The sequence below is a fragment of the Amblyraja radiata genome, chromosome 15 (genome assembly GCF_010909765.2).
Source record: "Amblyraja radiata isolate CabotCenter1 chromosome 15, sAmbRad1.1.pri, whole genome shotgun sequence".
Lineage (NCBI taxonomy): Eukaryota > Metazoa > Chordata > Chondrichthyes > Rajiformes > Rajidae > Amblyraja > Amblyraja radiata.
Window position 1 is genome coordinate 48,905,696 of NC_045970.1, and position 22,823 is coordinate 48,928,518.

General features: G+C 48.6%; 1 protein-coding gene across 1 annotated transcript in view; it reads left to right on the forward strand.

Annotated features, from left to right (window-relative positions):
* The first annotated feature begins 6,920 nt into the window (after positions 1-6,920).
* Positions 6,921-22,823, forward strand: part of stambpl1 (STAM binding protein like 1) — a 43,852-nt gene continuing 27,949 nt past the window's right edge. Inside the window, exon 1 of the mRNA XM_033034374.1 lies at positions 6,921-7,233. The gene's annotated coding sequence lies outside the window, so the exon portion shown is untranslated. The remainder of the gene's footprint in view (positions 7,234-22,823) is intronic.

The following is a 22,823-nucleotide window of genomic DNA, read 5'->3' on the forward strand; positions in this document are numbered from 1 at the left end:
GAACTCTATTTACTAATTAGGTGACTTCTGAAGGCAATTGGTTGCACTGGATTTTATTTAGGGGTATCAGAGTAAAGGGGGCTGAATACTTTTGCACGCCACACTTTTCAGTTTTTTATTTGTAAAAAAATTTGAAAACCATGTATCATTTTCCTTCCACTTCACAATTATGCGCCACTTTGTGTTGGTCTATCACATAAAATCCCAATAAAATACATTTACGTTTGTGGTTGTAACGTGACAAAATGTGGAAACGTTCAAGGGGTATGAATACTTTTGCAAGCCACTGTAGATACAGTTACTCTAGCTTTTTGTGTCTATCTTCGGTTTCAACCAACATCTGCAGTTCCTTCCTGAACAATCCATCTGCTCCACTTAGAAGTTAGCGTGTTGTGTTCAGTTTTGGGCACCATGTTAGAGGAAAGATGTTGTCAAGCTGGAAAGGGTGCAGAGAAGATTTACGAGGATGTTTCCAGGACTCGAGGGCCTAAGCTATAGGGAAAGGTGGAGCCGGCTAGGACTTTATTCCTTGGAGCGCAGGATTAGGGTGATCTTATAGAGCTGTACAAAATTATGCAAGGAACAGATGCACAGAGAGTCTCTTGCCCAGAGTAAGGGAATCGGGAACCAGAGGACATAGGTTAAAGGTGCCCCATCTACACTGCCTGCGTTTGGCCCATTTCCCTCTAAACCTATGGGCGATGATGATGGCGCAGCGGTAGAGTTATTACCTTACAGTGCTTGCAGCGCCGAAGTCCCAGGTTCGATCCCAACTACGGGTGCTGTCGGTTTGGAGTTTGCACGTTCTCCCCGTGACCTGCGTGGGTTTTCTCCGAGATCTTCGGTTTCCTCCCACACTCCAAAGACGTACAGGTTTGTAGGTTAATTGGCTTGGTCTAATGGGCCTGTCCCACTTAAGCGATCTTTCAGGTGACTGCCGGCAAATGTCAAGTCGCCGGCAGTCGCCTAAAAAACCGGCGACTGGAACAGTAACTGTCAGAGTGGAACACACACACGCACGCACGCTCGCTCGCACACACACACTCACACACACACACATCGCTTCCTTCACCAGCCCGTTATGCAGGCGGGGGACAGGGCAAGTGGGGGGAGCGCTGTCTGAGTGAAATTCACACGGTGCAAGGCCAATGTGATACAGACACACACCGCGATGAACAGGAAGGTTGGTGCTGTAATGAAGACGGTGAAAGCACAGTGTACAGGAAGGGTCACGTAAGTCCTTTAAACGAGAGGGGAAAAGGGGGGAGAAGGGGGGAGAGAGGGGGAAGAAGGAGTGGAGACAACTTCTGACAAGAAGCCAGAGATACACTGCTATGAAGCTCGCCAGACATTAACATTACCGATTGGTTCTGAAAACTACTGCTTACGGTTTTTTTCACCCAATGAGCCAATGAAATTCACCGTTCAGCACCAGCTACAACCTGCGAGAACCTACGACAACCTTCGACCTCCTGGCAACCCACTAGGACCTCCTGGCGACCCACCTACGGCTCGAGAATTCTCGCTACTCTCCATGGCGGCTTCATTCTGGTCGCCGCTAATTGTTTGCAGCGACCACAATGAGGCCGCGACTAGCTCCCAGATTGCGGGAATTCCTCACGGCCATGACGGCAACTCCCCGGCAACCACCCGCGAACATGTGGCGACCGCATAGTCTCCTGCAGTCGCCTAAAAAGTCACTCGAGTGGGACAGGCCCATAAGTGTAAATTATGCCTGGTGTGTGTGTAGGATAGTGTTGATGTGCGGGGATCGCTGCTCGGCGCGGCCTCGGTGTGTGGACCAGTTGTCACCGCACATTTACACCACCCGACACATGCCAGGGACAATTGATAACATTTAAACCAAGCCAATTAACCTACAAACCTGCACATCATTGGCGTGTGGGAGGAAACCGAAGATCTCGGCGAAAACCCACGCAGGTCAGAACGTACAAACTCCGTACAGACAAGCACCGCTACTCGGGATCGAACCCGGGTCTCTGGCGCTGCGAGGCAGTAGCTCTACCACTGTGCCACATTATCTTCGTAATGAAGCCTTAAGGGCCTGTCCCACTGTACGAGGTAATTCAAGACTTCTCCCGAGTTTCCCCTGATTCAAACTCGGAGAATTACGGTAACAGCCGCTCGTAGGTACTCGGGGCTCTCGTGGACATTTTTCAACAAACTTCACGAGCTTACCGCGTTTCCCGAGTACCTGCCGTTATCGTTACGAGCTGCTAAGAGACGTCCCGAGCTCCGACGTACCCACTACGTACATTCTACGTACTTACCACGAGTTTGATTTTTATAAACTCGGGAGAGCTCTTGGGTAAACTCGTACAGTGGGACAGGGGCCCTTTAGTTGGATTCAAAGATGGTAACAGAACACTCAGTGTCATTTGTAATTACAGTCAAAACCTTTACTGTCCTTGCTCTGTTCTTTGCCACTGTAGCATGAAGCTAACCTACAAAGAGATTAGATTTCAGTATCAACTGATATAATTAAGTTGTGCCTGACACTGTGGCACGTCTTAAAATAGTAACTTCAGGGCAAAATTCATACTGGAAGACATTGAGCAGTTGGGCAGCTAAGAGATGTTCTTGAATTTCTCGTCTCGTATCAGTCAGCAAAGTTGGAGGACTGATCTTCAGACTTTAGTTTAGTTTAGTTTGGATATACATTGAGACATAGAGTCAGAAAGCGATACGGTGCGGAAACAAGCTGGTCAGCCCCAACTTGCCCACATGTCCCAGCTACACTGCCCACTTTGGCCCATATCCCTCCAAACCTGTCCTATCCATGCGCCTGTCTCACTGTTTCTCAAAGGTTGCGATAGTCCCTGCCTCAACTACCTCCTCCGGCAGCTCGTTCCATAGACCCACTACCCTTTGTGTGAAAAAACCACCCCTCACATTCATGTCAAATCTTTTCCCATTCACATTAAACCTATGTCCTCTGGTCCTCTGGTAGACTCTGTGCATCTACCCAATCTATTCCTCTCAAGATTTTATATACAGCATGGAAACAGGCCCTTCGGCTCACCGAGTCCGCACTGAGCAGCGATCCCTGCATCCACACATTTTCCTTTATACAATTTTACCTTTATACCAAGCCAATTAACCTACAAAACCTGTATGTCTTTGGAGTGTGGGAGGAAGCCGGAGCTTCTTGGAGAAAACCCACGCAGGGTCACAGGGGCGAACGTACAAACTCCGTACAAACAGCACCTGTGGTCAGGATCGAACCGGGGCCTCTGGCGTAGTTAGGCAGCAACTCTACCGCAGTGCTACTGTGTGTGCCGCCAATCTCTGTCGTGCCTGGGCGTTGGAGTTGTTGAACCAGGCCGTGATGCAACTCGTCAGCCTACTCTCCATCATACATCAGAGGAGGTTGAATGGAGTGTTCGTCAAAGCTGTTTGAAGGTCGCTCTCTTATTGTATAATGCTACCAGAGATCGTATTTCATAACAGTGGGACAGGACACAATGGGAAGTCATGATATTGTAATATGGAATACTGGTTTGTAGAGTTGCTGCCTTAAGGGCCTGTCCCACGGGCATGCGACCTGCACGCAGCAAGCGCGACCTAAAGGGCCGGTCCCACTAGCATGCGCCTGCACGCGGCAAGCCCGACCTAACATGGTTGCTTGATCCGTACGGCCTCGCGGGGCCGGTCCCACTTCGATCGCCCAGAGCCGTATGGAGTTGTGCGGAGCTGGTCCCGACATTGCGCGGGGCTCCGAAAAACTGACCGTGTTTAAACATTCCGCGCGGCAACGGCCCGCAGCCGCCTCGACGCCGTACGCAGCGCGCGTACTTCCCGCGGACTTCGCTCGCACTTCATGTCACTCACTCGACCTCCGCGTGGCTCCCGCTTCTGGTTAGGTCACGCTTGCCGCATCCAGGTCGCATGCCCATGGGACAGACCCTTTACAGCGCTAGGGACCCGGGTTCGATCCTGACAACGGGCGCTGTCTGTACGGAGGTTGTACGTTCTCCCCGTGACCTGCGTGGGTTTTCTCCAGGTGCTCCGGTTTCCTCCCACATTCCAAAGACGTGCAGGTTTGTGGGTTAATTGGCTTCTGTACATTGCCCCTAGCGTGTAGGACAGTGCTAGTGTGCGGGGATCGCTGGTCGGCGCGGACCCGGTGGGCCGAAGGGCCTGTTCCCGCGCTGAATCTCTTCACTCAACTCAACCCCATGGGTGTGTGGAACTATTGCCTGACTAGAAGATAGACACAAAATGCTGGAGTAACTCAGCGGGACGGGCTGCATCTCTGGAGAGAAGGAATCTCGATCTGAAATGTCACCCATTCCTTCTCCCCAGAGATGCTGCCTGTCCCGCTGAGTTACTCCAGCATTTTGCATCTATCTTCTGTGTAAACCAGCATCTACAGTTCCTTCCTACACATCTTGCGAGATTGTCCTTGGGATGGCTGGCCCACATCTTGCGTTACCCCACATTTCGGCATTAATGAGGAGGTCTTTGTCGGATTAGATGCTTTGACGATCATTTACAATGTTTTAATTCTGTGTGTTTATCAATGCCAAACTAACTTCCTGCTATTGTTATTCCTTTTGAAACAATTTGTCATAACTTGGTGACTTGCTGGGTCCGTTCAGAGGGCAGGAGGTCTGAAGGAACATGAAGGCCAGGACAAAGACAGATAACAATTTTTAATTTTAGTTTTAGTTCTGTGATATACAGCATGGAAACAGCCCTTCGGCCCATCGAGCCCATGTTGACCATCGATCTCCACTTCACAGCAGTTCTATCCCACTTTCTCATCCACTCCCTACAGGGCAGCATGGTGGCGCAGCAGTAGAGTGGCTGCCTCACAGCGCCAGAGACCTGGGTTCGATCCTGACAACGGGTGCTTGCCTGTGCGGAGTTTTACATTCTCCCCATGACCACCTGGGTTTTTTTCCAGATGCTCCAGTTTCCTCCTTTACTCCAAAGACGTGCATGTTTGTAGGTTAATTGGATTTGGCAAAATTGTAAATTGTCCCTAGTGTGCATAGGATGGCGCTAATGTACTCGTTAGAATTTAGAAGATTGAGGGGGCATCTTATAGAAACTTTTTCCGCGCTGTATCTCAAAAGTAAAGTCTAAAGACTGGATTAAACAGCTGAGTGCAGGAAGGAACTGCAGAACCTGGTTTAAACCGAAGAGAGACACAAAAAGCTGGAGTAACTCAGCGGGTCAGACAGCATCTCTGGAGGGAAGGAATAGGTGAAGTTTCAGGTCGAGCCTTCTACAAATCTGTGAGTGTTGTGTTAGAAATTTGCAGAGATCCAGTTAGTCTTTGTTTTTGATTTTCACGGCTGATTAAATTACATTGCATTATTTCCAGCACCTGATTATATTTGTCAACACGGTGAAATTCTTTTGAGTAAAAATTTGACTGTACTTCCTGGTATAAAACAACCCAATGCCATCAAACAACTGAACAATGCATAGAGCTGGCCAGTAGGGTTAGTGGTGTGGTTCAGAGATTATGGGTTATTGTAAGAAATTCATCTGGTTTATTAATATCCTTTATGTATGAAAAAGTATGCTGTTAATGTTTATCAAAGAAAGCAAATGAAGACACGGCTGCTGCCTTACAGCGGCAGAGATCCAGGTTCGATTCTGACTACGGGTGCTGTCTGGACGGAGTTTGTGTGTTCTCCCCATGCCTGCGTGGGTTTTCTCTGGGCGCTCTGGTTTCCTCCCACATCCCAAAGACGTGCGGGTTTGTAGGTTAATTAGCCTCTGAAAAATTGCCTCTAATGTGTGGGCTTTAGTCTTTGGAAATACAGCGCGGAAACAGGCCCTTTGGCCCACGCCGACCAGCGATCACCCTGTACATAGAAACATAGAAAATAGGTGCGGGAGTAGGCCCTTCGGCCCTTCGAGCCTGCACCGCCATTCAATATGATCATGGCTGATCATCCAACTCAGTATCCTGTACTTGCCTTCTCTCCATACCCCCTGATCCCTTTAGCCACAAGGGCCACATCTAACTCCCTCTTAAATATAGCCAATGTACTGGCCTCAACTACCTTCTGTGGCAGAGAATTCCAGAGATTCACCACTCTCTGTTTTTCTCATCACGGTCCTAAAAGATTTCCCCCTTATCCTTAAACTGTGACCCCTTGTTCTGGACTTCCCCAACATCGGGAACAAACTTCCTGCATCTAGCCTGGACATGATATAGCCCGCCACAGGGCACCAGATGAAGGAGACAACAGTTAGTGCAACATTTTGATTCTGAAGAACTCACTTGGGCCAAAGGTAGACACAAAATGCTGGGGTAACTCAGCAGGACAGGCAGTATCTCTGGAGAGAAGGAATGGGTGACTTTTTGGGTCGAGACCCTTCTTCAGACGGAGAGTCGGGGGGGGGGGGGGGGGGGGGGGGGGGGGGAGAGATATAGACGGTGATGTAGAGAGCTATAGAACGAATGAATGAAAGATATTCAAAACAGTAACGATATAAAAGAAACAGGCCATAGTTAGCTGTGGGCTAGGTCAGTTAGTTCTTTGCAAATCTTTCATTCATTTGTTCTAGAATCACAGTCTATATCTCTCGTTCCCCTCACTCTCAGTCTGGAGAAGGGTCTCAACCCGAAACGTCGCCCAGTCCTTCTCAGAGTGATACAGTGTGGAAACAGGCCCTTCGGCCCAACTTGCCCACACCGGCCAACAATGTCCCAGCTACACCAGTCCCACCTGCCTGCGCTTGGTCCATATCCCTCCAAACCTGTCCTATCCGTGTACCTTCTCTCCAGAGATGCTGCCAGTCCTTACTGAGTTACTCCAACATTTCTGTGTCAATTCTTTTTGTTGAAACCAACAGCTGCTGTTCCTTCTTAACGCCTATAGGTGTCCGGGCCACAATGCCCAGTGGATGCAAACGGGCAAAGTCCCCGGGGGTTTGGCACCGCCCTAGTGTTAGCGTTGCAGTGGGTCGAGTGAGAGGAGGGAGGGTTTGGAACGGGCTCGGTAAGTCAGATCTTTAACCGCTTGGTGCTGGCTGGCCGGCCGGTTGCTGCTTGCAGACTACGGGCTACTGTTGCTGAAAAACTGCAGTGGATGTGAGCAATGGTCTTGCAATGGGCTTAATGCAGGGCGAGGGCGTGACTCCTGCTATCACAGCGGCGTGCACAGCACCAGAAGCGGGGAGTGGGGCGGACGAGCGCTGAGTAACAACGGCTTCGGCCCAGCTACACTGGATACACCACTGTGCAAGGTAATTGGTGTGGTGGTGGGGGGGTGGGAGACGCGCCACACAATATTCACATTCTGCACGTTAAATCAGCTCTGCTGCATGAAATCAGCGACAAGATAACACGCGAGGCTTTCAATTAACAGATACAGCGAGACAAAAGCATTTCTGCAGCTGGCCACAGCAAAGGCTGGGAGGTTTTGTGTTTAGATTCAAATTGATACATTCGCATGGCAGCGTCCTTGTTTCAATGCATCCCGCAGTCGTGTTTAAGATTGAACGCGCTAGCATTGATTTCAACGCTTCAGTTGTTGCCAAGATAAAGTGCTGGAACCCCGTGCAAAGAATCGTTTGTTGATTGAGTTTGTTTCTGTGTTGTTTTTTTAAATGTGTGTTTTTGCTCAGTATCTGCCGTCTCTCTCGGGTCTTTTGTGTTTTTTGTTGATGTCGCTAGGTGGCAGAAGGTCAGAGAGTGATACAGTGTGCAAACAGGCCCTTCGGCCCAACATGCTCCATCTACTCCAGTCCCACCTGCTTGCGTTTGGCCCATACCCCTCTAAACCTGTCCTATCCATGCACCTGTGTCCTTGTTTCTTAAAGGTTGCAATAATCCCTGCCCCAACTCCATACACCCACCACCCTTTGTGTGGGGAAAAGTTACCCCTCAGATTCCTATTAAATCTTTGCCCCTTCACCTTAAACCTACGACTTCTGGTTCACAATTCAACTACCCTGGGCAAGAGGCTCTGTCTTCCTGATCTATTCCTCTCTTGATTTTTGTGCACCTCTATAAGATCACCCTCATCCTCCTGCGCTCCAAGGAATAGAGTCCCTGCCTGCTCAACCTCTCCCTATAGCTCAGACCCTCAATCCTGGCAACATCTTTGTAAATTTTCTCTGTACCCATCCTAACTTAACAACCCATTCCTTGTCACCCATTCCTTCCACCCGGAGATGCTGCCAGTCCCGCTGAGTTCCTCCAGCATTTTGTGTCTCTCTTTGGTTTAAACCAGCATCTGCAGTTCCTTCCTACGTCAATAGGTTGGTTTGTGTGATGGTCTGGGCTGCGTCCACAATTCTCTGCAATTTCTTGTGGCCTTGGATGGAACCGTTCCCAAACCAAGCTGCGATGTCTCCTGATAAAATGCTTTCTGTGGCGCATCTGTAGAAGTTGGTGAGAGTTGTAGGAGACATGTCAAACTTCCTAAGCTTCCTAAGGAAGTCGAGGCGTTGGTGTGCTTTCTTGGTCGTTGCTTCAATATGGGTGGTCCAAGGGAAGTTGTTGGTGATATTTACTGTACTCTACTCAAAGTATCTCTACTTCGGCACCGTCAATGTAAACTGGAGTATGTGTGCCGCTTCACTTCCTGAACTCGGTCACTAACTGCTTTGTCTTGCTGACACTGAGAGAAAGGTTGTCTCGACACCAGGACGAGGTTCTCAATCTCCTTCCTGTACTACCTCATCCTTATTTGATATGCGGCCCACAATGATGGTGTCATAAGATCATAAGTGGCCCATCAAGTCTACTCTGCCATTAAATCATGGCGTCTCTCCCCCTCCCCCTCCCCCTCCCCCTCCCCCTCTCCCTCTCTCCTCCCCCTCTCCCCATCTCCTCTCTCCTCCCCCTCTCCCCTCCCCCTCTCCCCTCCCCCTCTCCCCTCTCTCCTCCCCCTCTCCCTCTCTCCTCCCCCATTCTCCTCCCGCCTTCTTCCCATAACCCCATCCTAATCAAGAATCTATCTATCTCTGCCTTGAAAAATATCCACTGACTTTGTCTCCACAGCCTTCTGTGCCAATGAATTGCACAGATTCACCACCCTCTGACTAAAGACATTTCTCCTTCCTAAAATAACATCCATTAATTCTGAGGCTGTGGCCTCGTCCTGGACTCTCCCACTAATGCCGTCTGCGAATGTGAACGTTGAATTAGATGAGTACACGGCTGCCCAGTGGTGGGTGTGCAAGGGGCTGGGAACGCATCCTGGCGGAACTGAGGATTATTGTGGAGGATGACGTCCCGCCCCCTCACTGATTGGGGTCCGTTGGTCAGGGATTGGGGGTTCTGTGGGTCAGGACGTTCAGGGATGCGAAAACACGGTCCCTGCGTTGGCCGGAAGCCCCCTCGTGTTTGGAACGGGTTTGAACGAAAACGCTGAGGTTGTTGTAGTCCTTTATTGCAGGTGAAATCAAATCACTTAAAATGCACGGGCGCAATCTCCGGCTACGCAAACTCTAGCGCTGATATTTGGACGCACATTGTGGATACGGGCGTTATTTGCTAAGTTGTTGGGGGCCACCTGGGTCAACAACAATAGAAAGGGTTCAAAGAGTTTCTGATCTCCCGGTTGCCGAACACTTTAATTCCCCTTCCCATTCCCGCACAGACCTTTCTGTCCTGGGCCTCTGACAATGGTCAGATTGGAGGAACAGCACCTCATATTTTCGCTTGGGCAGCTTACAACCCCAATCTCGACCCGAATCGTCACCCATTCCTTCTCTCCAGAGATGCTGCCTGTCCCGCTGAGTTACTCCAGCATTTTGTGCCTAACTTCGGTTTAAACCAGCATCTGCCGTTCCTCCAACACCAGTGATATGCATATTGATTTCTCTAACTTCAAGTACACCTGGCATTCCCTCTCTCCCTATCCCTCCCCCACCCAAGTCGCACTAGCTTCTCGTTTTCACCCAATAAACAGCTAACAATGGCCTGTTTCCTTGATCATTGTTTTACTTTTTTTGCATCTTTCATTCATTGTTCTTTATCTCTCAACATCATCGTCTATATCTCTCGTTTCCATTTCCCCCAAAGATCATAGAGCGGAGCTCTAGAAAGGTGTCGACCTGAAACGTCACCCATTCCTTCTCTCCAGAGATGCTGCCTGTCCTGTTGAGTTACTCCAGCTTTTATTGTCTTATCTTCTAAATCAAGGGGATCCCGGCCTGCCAAGTGGTTTCTAGCAGGAAGTGCTGTGAGTTTGGCGTCTCAATTGCCCTAGGCTGGATTTTACAAGCTAGCAGGCAGAATGTGTTACACCAATGCTTCACGTCACATTCTTCCAAACCGGTTTCGATCTCTCTCCAGAGGTGCTGTGGCATTAAAAGGGATGTAGGTTGTCGTACGCAAAGAAAATATAAATAAGTATCAAGTGTGAGACGACCTTTGCTACTGAATAGTAGAGGAGTGGCAAGCCAGTTCTGCTCTGTGTGTGTGTGTGTGTGTGTGTGTGGACTGACTGTGTGTATATGACTGACATGTGTGACTGTGACTGTGTGACTGCGTGAGTGTGTGAGACTGTTGAGTGTGTGTGTGAAACCGAGACTGACTCTGTGTGTGAGTGTGACTGTGGGAGAGAGTGTATGTGTGTGAGAATGTGAGTGGGTGTGTGTGAGAGTGTGAGAGTTTGTGTGTGAGACTGAGTGTGAGACAGTGTGTGACTGAGACTGTGTGAGAGAGAGTGTGTGTGTGAGAGAGTGTGTACGTATGTGCGTGTGTGTGTGAATGCGTATGTGAGTGTGTGTGAGAGAGAGTGTGAGAGAGAGTGTGAGAGTGTGTGAGTGTGTGACTGAGTGTGTGTTTGAGACTGTGAGTGTGTGAGAGTATGTGTGTGAGTGTGAGTGTGCCACAGCGTCAGAAACCCGGGTTCTCCCCGTGACCTGCGTGGGTTTTCTTCGGGTGCTCCGGTTTCCTCTCTCACTCCAAAGGCGTACAGGTTTGGTAAAAATAGTAAATTGTCCCCAGTGTGTGCAGGATAGTGCTAGTGTGCGGGGATCGCTGGTCGGCGCGGAATCGGTGGGCCGAAGGGCCGGTTACGAGGAAACAATAAATTGAATTGAATTGAATTGAATCTCTAAACTGAATCTGCAACTCTTCAATCCTCTCTCACACCTTCTGCTTTTATCTCTGGCCTTTGTTCCAGCCATCTGGCTATCAAAACGCCCCCTCGGCTGCATCCACTATTGCCTTTATGCTGCCTCTTCCCCACTCCACCTCTCTTATCCCCCTGCCTACAATCAGTGTGATGAAGGGCCCCGACCCGAAACGTCATCTCTCCACGTTCTCCAGAGATGCCGCCTGACCCGCTGAGTTACTCCAGCAAATTGTAACCAGGGGCCACAGTTGAAGAATAAGGGGCAAGCCATTTAGAACGGAGACGAGGAAACACTTTGTCACACAGAGAGTTGTGAGTCTGTGGAATTCTCTGCCTCAGAGAGCAGTGGAGGCCGGTTCTCTGGATGCTTTCAAGAGAGAGCTAGATAGGGCTCTTAAAGATAGCGGGGTCAGGGGATATGGGGAGAAGGCAGAACGGGTACTGATTGTGGATGATCAGCCATGATCACATTGAATGGCGGTGCTGGCTCGAAGGGCCGAATGGCCTACTCCTGCACCTATTGTCTATTGACATTTTTTTCTGTTGTTTTTAAGTGAAGGAGGTCACAAGGTCATAAGTGATCGGAGCAGAATTAGGCCATTCGGCCCATCAAGTCTACTCCTTCCATTCAATAATGGCTGATCTATCTCTCCCTCCGAACCCCATTCTCCTGTCCGTACTAATCAAACATCCGTACTAATCAAATATCTATCTATCTCTGCCTTAAAAATATCCACTAACTCGGCCTCCACAGCCTTCTATGGCAAATAATTCTACAGATTCACCCACCTCTGACTAAAGAAATTCCTCCTCATCTCCTTCCTCAAAGATCGTTCTTTAATTCTAAGGCATCGACCTCTAGTCCTAGACTCTCCCACTAGTGGAAACATCCTCTCCACATCCACTCTATCTAAGCCTTTCACTATTCTGTTTGTTTCAATGAGGTCCCCCCCCCCCCCTCATTCTTCTGAACCCCAGCGAGTACAGGCCCAGTGCCGTCATCAGTCACCCTACTCACTCACCACGAGGAACAGTGGAGGAAGAGACTGACTTTGGTGCCTTCCCACACAGTGGGGATGTTTTATGTCAAATTCTATAGTGTGTTGTGTTCTTTATTTTTATTGTATGGCTGTATGGGAATTTCATTTCACAGTGCCATCTGGCACATGTGACAATTAAATGTATCTTGAATCTTGAATCATTCCTGGGATCATTCTTGTAAACCTCCTCTGGACCCTCTCCAGAGACAGCGAGCGCATCCTTCCTCAGATGTGGTGTCCAAAATTGCTTGCAACATTCCCGTGTTTTGCATTTCACTCTGTCCCTCGCCTCCAATCTCATCGCGGGCCCGTTCTGTTTTAAAGTCAATTTAGCCCAGAGGGTTTTTGTGTGGAAATGTGTACTTTTTTTCATCCCGAGTGTTAGCCTATTGGGTGGAGTGCCCACACAGGGATTTATTTGCACAGCCCTTTTGTTGTTCTGACTCTCAGGCCACATGTGGAGAACATCGAGACAAAGGGCAGCGATCATATTACAGCAGTTCCTGTTGAAACCAAATGGGTGGGGGGAAAAATACACCTTTTGTTTAGGAAAGGACTGCAGATGCTGGCTTAAATCGAAGATAGATTATCACAAAATGCTGGCGTAACTCAGCGGGTCAGGCAGCATCTCTGGAGGGAATGGAATGGGTGACGTTTCGGGTCGGGACCCTTCTGTAGAATGAAAGTATAGGAGGGGGGGGGGATCGAAAACCAGAGGACGCAGGTTTTAAGGTGAAGGGGAAAAAGTCTTACAGGAATCTGGGAGGTAACTTTGTCACGCAAAGGGTGGTGGGTGTATGGAACGAGGTGCCGGAGGAGGTAGTTGAGGCAAGGACTATCGCAACTTTTGAAAAACAGTTAGACAGGCGCATGGATAGGACAGGTTTGGAGGGATATGGGCCAAACGTGGGCAGGTGGGACCAGTGTAGCTGGGAGGTGGTAGTTGAGGCAGGGACTATCGCAAGGTTTAAGAAGCATAGAAACATAGAAATTAGGTGCAGGAGTAGGCCATTCAGCCCTTCGAGCCTGCACCGCCATTCAATATGATCATGGCTGATCATCCAACTCAGTATCCCGTACCTGCCTTCTCTCCAGATCCCTTTAGCCACAAGGGCCACATCTAACTCCCTCTTAAATATAGCCAATGAAGTGGCCTCAACTACCTTCTGTGGCAGAGAATTCCAGAGATTCACCACTCTCTGTGTGAAAAATGTTTTTCTCATCTCGGTCCTAAAAGATTTCCCCCTTATCCTTAAACTGTGACCCCTTGTTCTGGACCTCTGAAGCAGTTAGACAGGTACATGGATAGGGCAGGTTTAAAGGCATATGGGGAAGAACAATGGAGTACCCGGCATGGGGGGGATCGCCGGGAGGGGGGAAGAGTTCAAGAGAGTTTTATTGCCATGTGTCCCTGATAGGACAATGAAATTCTTGCTTTGCTTTCCACACCAGAACATATTAGGCATGAATACTGAACAGACCAGCGTGTCCATGTACCATTGCATAAATATGTACACACATGAATAATTAAACTGATAAAGTGCAAGTAAACAGATTATCGGTTATTAATGTTCAGAGTTTTTGCCCAAGCCGAGTTTAATAGCCTGATGGCTGTGGGGAAGCAGCTGTTCCAGAACCTGGTCGTTGCAGTCTTCAGGCTCCTGTACCTTCTACCTGAAGGTAGTGGGGAGATGAGTGTGTGGCCAGGATGGTGTGGGTCCTTGATGATGCTGCCAGCCTTTTTGAGGCAGCGACTGCGATAGATCCCCTCGAGGGACGGGAGGTCAGAGCCGATGATGGACTGGGCAGCGTTTACTACTTTTTGTAGTCTTTTCCGCTCCAGGGCGCTCAGGTTTCCGAACCAAATAAATTTCTCCTCATCTCCTTCCTAAAAGAACATTCTTTAATTCTGAGGCTATGACCTCTAGTCCTAGACTCGCCCACTAGTGGAAACATCCTCTCCACATCCACTCTATCCAAGCCTTTCACTTTTCTGTAAGTTTCAATGAGGTTCCCCCTTCATTCTAGTAAACTCCAGCGAGTACAGGCCCAGTGCCGACAAACGCTCATCATAGGTTAACCCACTCATTCCTGGAATCATTCTCGTAAACATCCTCTGGACCCTCTCCAGAGCCAGCACATCCTTCCTCAGATATGGTGCCCAGAATTGCTCACAATATTCCAAATGTGGCCTTACCAGCGCCTTATAGAGCCTCAGCACTACAAGCCCTCTTTGAAATAAATGCTAACATTGAGTTTGCTTTCTTTACTACTGATTTGACGCTTGTGCGTGTGTGATATTGTATGTATTATGCATTTCCATCAGCTATTATAAGAGAAATATTGCGTGTGTGTGATTCCGTATCCATGCTTTAATAAGAGATATTTTCGTGTATGTGTATGTATTTCCATGCAATAATGAGATATATTGTGTGTGTTTGCATTTCTGTGCTATAATAAGAGATATTGTGTGTGTGTGTTTCCGTGCTATAATAAGGGATATTATCTGTGAGATTGCGTGTGCCCATTTTCAGGTAACCAGGTCAGTGAGGAACGTTGGCCCTGATCCATGTTGTGGACACTTTGAAACAATCAGCCTGTTCCGCAAACTCTCAATTTGTTCCTTTCACTCACTCAAGCCTGCGGTCTAATTCCAACGTTGGTTCAGATGCAGAAATAGATTTCCATGAGGTCATAAGCGATGTGGGAGGAGGCTGAGTGCTTCCCGCTGAACCACAGAGCTACCTTAACCGTTCTAAGAGATAAGGTTTTCAGTGAAGGGCAAGGGTAGGGTAGGGATGATTGGGGAACGGAGGGGACCAGGTTATTGCTGGTGAGGCCAGGATTCACAATGGCTCTTGAAATGGAGACGCAGCGGTAGAGTTGCTGCCTTACAGCGAGCGCTTGCAGCGCTGGAGACCCCGGGTCGATCCCCACTACGGGTGCTGTCTGTACGGTGTTTGTACGTTTGACCTGCGTGGGTTTTCTCCGAGACCTTCAATTTCCTCCCACACTCCAAAGACGTACAGGTATGCAGGTTAGTTAGTCGGCTTGGTAAATATTTAAAAATAATTGTCCCTAGTGTGCGTAGGGTAATGTTAATGTGCGAGGATCGCTGGTCGGTGCGGACCCGGTGGGCCGAAGGGCCTGTTCCGGCCCTCTATCTCTAAACTAAGCTACGTGAAACAAAACGAGCGAAGGAATAGGCTGGAGTCTTGAACGAAAAAAGAACAAAGTGCTGGAGGAACTCAGCGGGTCAGGTCTCTTGTTGTGACTTCTCCTTCCCAGCTTTCTCTTCCCAGCTACCATCAGATTGAAGAATGGTCCAGGCCTGAAACGTCAACTATCCGCCGCCCCCTGACCCGCTGAGTTACTCCAGCACTTTGTGTATTTTTTTTTTGTAATCCAGCATCTGCAGTTCCTTGTGTCAAACAATGGCATAGGGGCTGAAGAATGACCCCGACCTGAAATGCCACCTATCCACGTTCTCCCGAGATGCTGCCTGACCCGCTGAGTTACTCCAGCACTCTGTGTCTACCTGATATCCGTGCAGTGATTTAGAGTGAATCACACTTAACTGCCCTTTACAAAAACATCTCTCCTTCAAATAGCGAGACGGAAGCAGTTCCAGGTGTGGTCTCACCAGTACACTGGACAGTTTTACCAAGACGTCTCCAGTTGTAGCTGCTTCTATCTATCTCTTGCCTTAGCTTATCTTAGCTTACTCCATCTCCTTGCAATAACAGTCAACGTTAACCTTAAACACAACACAAAACGTTGGAGTAACTCGGCCCTTCGAGCCAGCACCGCCATTCAATATGATCATGGCTGATCGACCTACAAACTTCGGATAGACATAAAAACTGGAGTATCTCAGCGGGACAGGCAGAATCTCTGGAGAGAAGGAATGGGTGACGTTTCGAGTTGAAACCCTTCTTCAGACTGGTTAGAGATAAGGGAATCGTGAGATATAGGCGATGATCTAGAGAGATAAAGAACAATGAATGAAAGATTTGCAAAAAGTAATGGTGATAAAGGAATCAGGCCATTGTTAGCTGTTTGTTGGGTGAAAATGAGAAACTGGTGGGACTTGGGTGGGGGAGGGATGGAGAGAGAGGGAATGCCGGGGTTACTTGAAGTGAGAGAAATCAATATTCATACCGCTGGGCTGTAAGCTGCCCAAGTGAAATGTGAGATGCTGTTCCTCCAATTATTTAGCCTCACTCTGACAATGGAGGAGACCTAGGACAGAAAGGTCAGTGTGGGAATGGGAAGGAGAATTAAAGTGTTTGGCAACCGGGAGATCAGGTAGGTTTAGGCGGACTGAGCGAAGGTGTTCAGCGAAACGATCGCCTAGTGTACGTTTGGTCTCACCGATGTATAAGAGTCCACACCTACGATACAATAGAACTTTATTCATCCCCGGAGGGGCATTGTTAAAACCTGGAAGCTTTTGGAGGGTGGGAGGAAACCAGAGCACCCGGGGAAAACACATGCGGTCATGTGAGAGAAGAACGTGCAAACTCCGTACAGACAGCCCCCTTAGTCGGGATCGAACCCAGGTCTCTGGCGCTGCACCACCGTGCCGCCCCTAACACCTACTGCCGCTCTTTGTCAAACAGCAGATGGTTGGGCAGCTGTCCTGGGACCTCGTATAACCAACTGATGCTTTGAAAGGCGTTTCCATTTTACAGACAGCAGATTTCCTGTTGTTTTCTGTAATTATGGACAACTGGCTGCACAATAACGGCACAGTTGTACAACTTCCTCTTACATCAAATGATCACTTCATTTTTTAATGCGTTTGATTAATTTTATTAGACAATGTCACAATGTTGACCAATTTAATTTTAACAGTTTACAAATCTGCTTTTATTTTTTTCCCCCTTGAGAGATGAGAATCTTACTTCATCTTTTCCAGTTTTTTTAAAAAACTTTTCATTAATGTTCAGCTGGTGTTTGTGTGTGTGTCTCTGTGCGTCTCCCTCTCACTGTCTCTCTTTGTGTCTCTCTGTCTCTGTGTCTTTCTGTGTGTCTCTCTCTCTGCCTCTCTCTCTCTGAGTATGCGTATGTGTGTGTGTATCTCTCTGCCTCTCTCTCTGTCTCTGTCTGTGTGTGTTGCTCTCTCTATCTCTCTATCTCCGTGTCTCCGTCTCAGCTCCGTGTATGTCTCTCTCTCTCTCTCTCTCTCATTTATCTCCCTCGTTTTGTCTCTTTATCTCTCTCTCTGTCTCTCTCTGTGTCTCCCTCTGTGTCTCCCTCCCTCTCTCTCTGTCTCTCTCTCTCTGTCTCTCTCTCTCTCTGTCTCTCTCTCTGTGTCTCTCTCTGTGTCTCTCTCTGTGTATCTCTCTGTGTCTCCCTCCCTGTCTATCTCTCTCTCTGTCTCTCTCTCTGTCTCTCTCTCTCTGTCTCTCTCTCTCTGTCTCTCTCTCTCTGTCTCTCTCTCTCTGTCTCTCTCTCTCTGTCTCTCTCTCTGTCTCTCTCTCTGTCTCTCTCTCTCTCTGTCTCTCTCTGTGTCTCTCTCTGTCACTGTCTCTTTCTCGATCTCACTCTGTCTGTGTGTGTGTGTCTCTCTGTGTCTCTCTCTCTGTCTCTCTCTGTCTCTGTGTCTCTCTGTCTTTGTGTCTCCCACCGTGTCTCTGTGTCTGTGTCTCTACGAGCTGTGTCTCTCCGTCTGCTCTTCTCTCTGGCTCTGTCTCATTCCATGAATTATTTTCAGACATTGGGCATCTTGGTTGACGGACAAGTTTAGTTTAGAGACACAGCATAGACGCAGGCCCCTCAGCCACGAGTCTGCACCGACCAGCGATCCCCGCACAGTAACGCTATCCTACACACACTAGAGACAATTTATAATTTTACCCAAGCCATTTAACCGACAAACCTGCACGCCTTTGGAGTGCGGGAGGGAGCCGGAGATCCTGGAGGACACGGGGAGAACGTGCAAACTCCGTACAGACAGCATCCGTGGTCAGGATCGAACCCGGGTTTCTGGCGCCGTGAGGCAGCAGCTCTACCCGCTGCACCACCGAGCCGTCTTGTGCTTGGAGATTATTGGCAAAGTTCCCATTTGATTCTGTCTTCAACTGTTTTGCTTTAAACTTAAAATAAGAAAACTAATGCAAAAGCAGAACACTGCAACAGATCAATAATGGAAGTAAAACAGAAACTGCTGGAAATAGGCAGCACCTGTGGGTCGAGGCGCTGAGTTAATGTTTCAGGTCAATCAGCTGTTAGGGGAATTGGAAATGTTAGAGATTAGGAGCGGCACGGTGGCGCAGCAGGTAGAGCTGCTGCCTCACGGCGTCAGGGACCCGGGTTCGATCCTCACCTTGGGTACTGTCAGTGTGGAGTTTGTACGGTCTCCCCGAGGGTTTTCTCCGGGTGCTCCAGTTTCCTCCCACACTCCAAAGACCTGAGTGTTTCTAGGTTCATTGACCACCGTAAATTGCTGCTGGTGTGTAAGGAGTGGGCGGGGAAGTGGGATAACATAGAACTAGTATGAACTAGGTGATCGATGGTCGGTGTGGGCTCGGTGGGCCGTAGGGCCTGTCTCCATGCTGTATCTCTTAAGGGGTTGGACAGGCTAGATGCAGGAAGATTGCTCCCGATGTTGGGGAAGTCCAGGACAAGGGGTCACAGCTTAAGGATAAGGGGGAAATCCTTTAAAACCGAGATGAGAAGAACTTTTTTCACACAGAGAGTGGTGAATCTCTGGAACTCTCTGCCACAGAGGGTAGTCGAGGCCAGTTCATTGGCTATATTTAAGAGGGAGTTAGACGTGGCCCTTGTGGCTAAAGGGATCAGAGGGTATGGAGAGAAGGCAGGTACGGGATACTGAGTTGGATGATCAGCCATGATCATATTGAATGGCGGTGCAGGCTCGAAGGGCCGAATGGCCTACTCCTGCACCTAATTTCTATGTTTCTATCTCTAAACAAAACTACACTAGATGCTGCAGGGAGTGGATGAGAAAATGGGAAAACAAAGAACTAATATGAAGATAGACACAAAATGATGGAGTAGCTCAGCGGGACAGACAGCATCTCTGGATCGAAGCAATGGGTGACGTTTCGGGTCGAGACCCTTCTTCAGTCTTCTTTCTCTGACCCAAAACGTCACCCATGCCTTCTACCCAGAGATGCTGCCTGTCCCGCTGAGTTACTCCAGCATTTTGTGTCTTTATCTTCGGTGTAAACCAGCATCTGCAGTTCCTTCCTAAACATAGAACTAATATGAATGGGTGATCTTTGGGTGGCATGGACTCGGTGGGCCGAACGGCATGTTTCCAAGCTATGTCTCTAAACTTAACTAAACTAAACTAGATGAAAGAGGATTTCAACTGCAGAGTAAAGAACGAAAGGTGAAAAGCAATGAGTAAGGAACAAGAATAATTCAGATGTATTTCCTTTACTTTTTAAATATTGTTCACGTTGACCTACATTACCATGTAATTGTATCATTTTACTCATTTCATTCTCTTTTGTGGGCGGAATCACCAGAATTTAGGTTAAACCTGAATTAAGATTCAATTGTGCTTCTGCTGAACAATGAGTTCCATCCCTGCTCTTGAAATAATTTTGCGTGAAGAACCTTTGGAGTCCCCATCTTGATTCTAACCCCCCACTGATATTGGTTTGATTTGCTGAATTCATTTGAGGGTCGGCACGGTGGCGCAGTGGTAGCGCCAGAGACCCGGGTTCCATCCCGACCTCGGGTGCTGTCTGTGCGGAGTTTGTACGTTCTCCCCATGACCTGCGTGGGTTTTCTCCGGGTGCTCCGGTTTCCTCCCACGGCTCCAGAGACGTAGATTACGTTTGTAGGTTAATTGGCTTGGGTAAAGTTGTAAATTGGCCCTAGTGTGTGCAGGATAGTGCTAGTGTGCGGGGATCGCTGGTCGGCGCGGACTCGGTGTTATTTTCCACACAGACCTTTCTACCCTCGGTCTCCTCCATTGTCAGAGTGAGGCTAAATGCAAAAAAAGAGGAACAGCATCTCGTATTTCGCTTGGGCAGCTTACAGCCCAGTGGTATGAATATTGATATTTCTAACTTCAAGTAACCCCGGCATTCCCTTTCTCTATCCTTCCCCCACCCAAGTCGCACCAGCTTCTCGTTTTCATCCAACAAACAGCTAACAATGGCCTGTTTCCTTTATCATCATTACTTTTTTGCATATCTTCCATTCATTGTTCTTTATCTCTCCACATCACCAACTATATCTCTCGTTTCACTTATCCTTAGCCAGTATGAAGAAGGGTCTCGACCCGAAACGTCGCCCATTCCTTCTCCCCAGAGATGCTGCCTGTCCCGTTGAGCTACTCCAGCTTTTTATGTCCATCTTCTGTTTAAACCAGCATCTGCAGTTCCTTCTTACACATTGTTAACTGTTTGTTGGGTGAAAATGAGAAGCTGGTGCATTTTGGGTGGGGGAGGGCTAGAGAGAGAGAGGGAATGCCGGGGCTACCTGAAGTTAGAGAAATCAATATTCATAACACTGGGCTATAAGCGAAATATGAGTTGCTGTTCCTCCAAGTTGCGTTTAGCCTCACTCTGACAGTGGAGGAGGCCTTGGACAGAAAAGGTCTGTGTGGGAATGGGAAGGAGAATTAAAGTGTTTAGATTACCGACTGACATGGTTTTACACAGAAACATAAAAAATAGGTGCAGGAGTAGGCCATTCGGCCCTTCGAACCAGCAGCGCCATTCAATATGATCATGGCTGATCATCTAAAATCAGTACCCCGTTCCTGCTTTCTCCATATATATCCCTTGATTCCGTTAGCCCAAAGAGCTATATCTAACCCTCTCTTGAAAACATCTTCTACATCGAACTGTCAACACAGCGGTCCTGTACTCGCTGGAGTTTAGAAGGATGAGAGGAACACCTCATTGAAACTTACTGAATAGTGAAAGGCCTGGATAGATTGGGTGTGGAGAGGATGTTTCCACTAGTGGGAGAGTCTAGGACCAGAGGGCACAGTCTCAAAAGAAAAGGATGTACCTTCATAAAGTTGAGGAGAAATTTCTTTGTTCAGAGGGTGGTGAATCTGTGGAATTCTTTGCCACAGACGGCTGTGGAGGCAGTCAGTGGATATTTTTAAGGCAGAGAATGACATATTGATTAGTACGGGTGTGTGTAGGCAAACAGCCACACTCTCATTTCATTCCTACCCTTAGGAAGAAGGTATAGGATTATAAGTTTTAAGATATGAGTGTCCGTGCAAAGTTTGTACGTTCTCCCTGTGACCTGCGTGGGTTCTCTCCAAGATCTTCGGTTTCCTCCCACACTCCAAAGACATACAGGTATGTAGGTTAAAGGTACACAAAAATGCTGGAGAATGCTGCTGCACCCGCTGAGTTTCTCCAGCATTTTTGTGTACCTTCGATCTTCCAGCATCTGCAGTTCCTTCTTGAACAGGTATGTAGGTTAATTGGCTTTGTAAATGTAAAAATTGTCCCTGGTGGGTGTAGGATCGTGTTACTGTGCGGGGATCGCCGGTCGGCGCGGACCCGGTGGGCCGAAGGGCCTGTTTCGGCGCTGTATCTCTAAACTAAAACTAAACTAAAAAAGATGAAAGGGATTCTTAATAAGAGATGTACAAACCTGTGCGTCTTTGGAGTGTGGGAGGAAACCAAAGCACCTGGAGAAAACCCACGCAGGTCACGGGGAGAACGTACAAACTCCGTACAGACAGCGCCCGCAGTCAGGATCGAACCCAGGTCTCTGGTGCAGTGAGGCAGCAACTCTAATGAGAAATTCAGGGTGAAAGCAAGCACAGGAACAGGCATCGAGGACTGACGGACATATTCTCTACGCTTTTTTATTTTGTTTCAAGATTCATAATTATATTGTCACACGGGGCCATGCAGAACTATTTACACAAAGCAGCTCGCTGTTTACACAAAGCATGTTGTTTGATTAAAGGGTGTCAGATTTCTTGAAGATTTTTGAGAGTATTAACTGCGGCTGCCAACTTTCTCACTCCCAAATAAGGGACAAAAAGGTCAAAATACGGGACAAATTCCCGACGGCAATTCGTTGACCGACTCGGCCGCGGCTGGGTGAATGTTGAGTTGGCCCGGGTGCGGGACTGCACACTAAGCCCAGCCGGCGGGCCAGCTGAGGAGCATTGGGCCATGCGACGTCGCACACAAAGTCCAGCGCCCCATCCAACTCATGAACCGATGATCGGCCATGAGAAGGAGGGGTGGTGGTGTCGGCTGTAAGCGAAGGTCGGACAGCTGGCCGGGCTGCCGACCACAGGGCCACGGGCGAGGCGCTGCTGCTGCACTCCATGGGCTGCACTACGTCGGGACGGGTGAGGCGGGGCCGGACGCGGCGCTCCCACCCGACAGTCCCCTCGACCCGAGTAGTAGCAGTCAAATACGGGACATGGCGGTCCCGTACGGGACAAACCGACTTAGCCCAATATACGGGATGTCCCAGCTAATACGGGACAGTTGGCAACACTAGGTTGGACAGACTTGGATTGTTTTCTCTAGAACGTCAATGGGTGAGGCGGCATTTGGAGCATTGCATGCAGTTCTGGTCAACCCATTACAGGAAGGAGGTGGAAGCTCTAGAGAGGGTGCAGAAGAGGTTTGCCAGAATGTTGCCGGGATTAGGGGATATGAGCTACAAGAAGCGGTTGGATGCCTCCGGCATGGCTTTCAGAGTCTGACAGAGAAGTATGTAACCT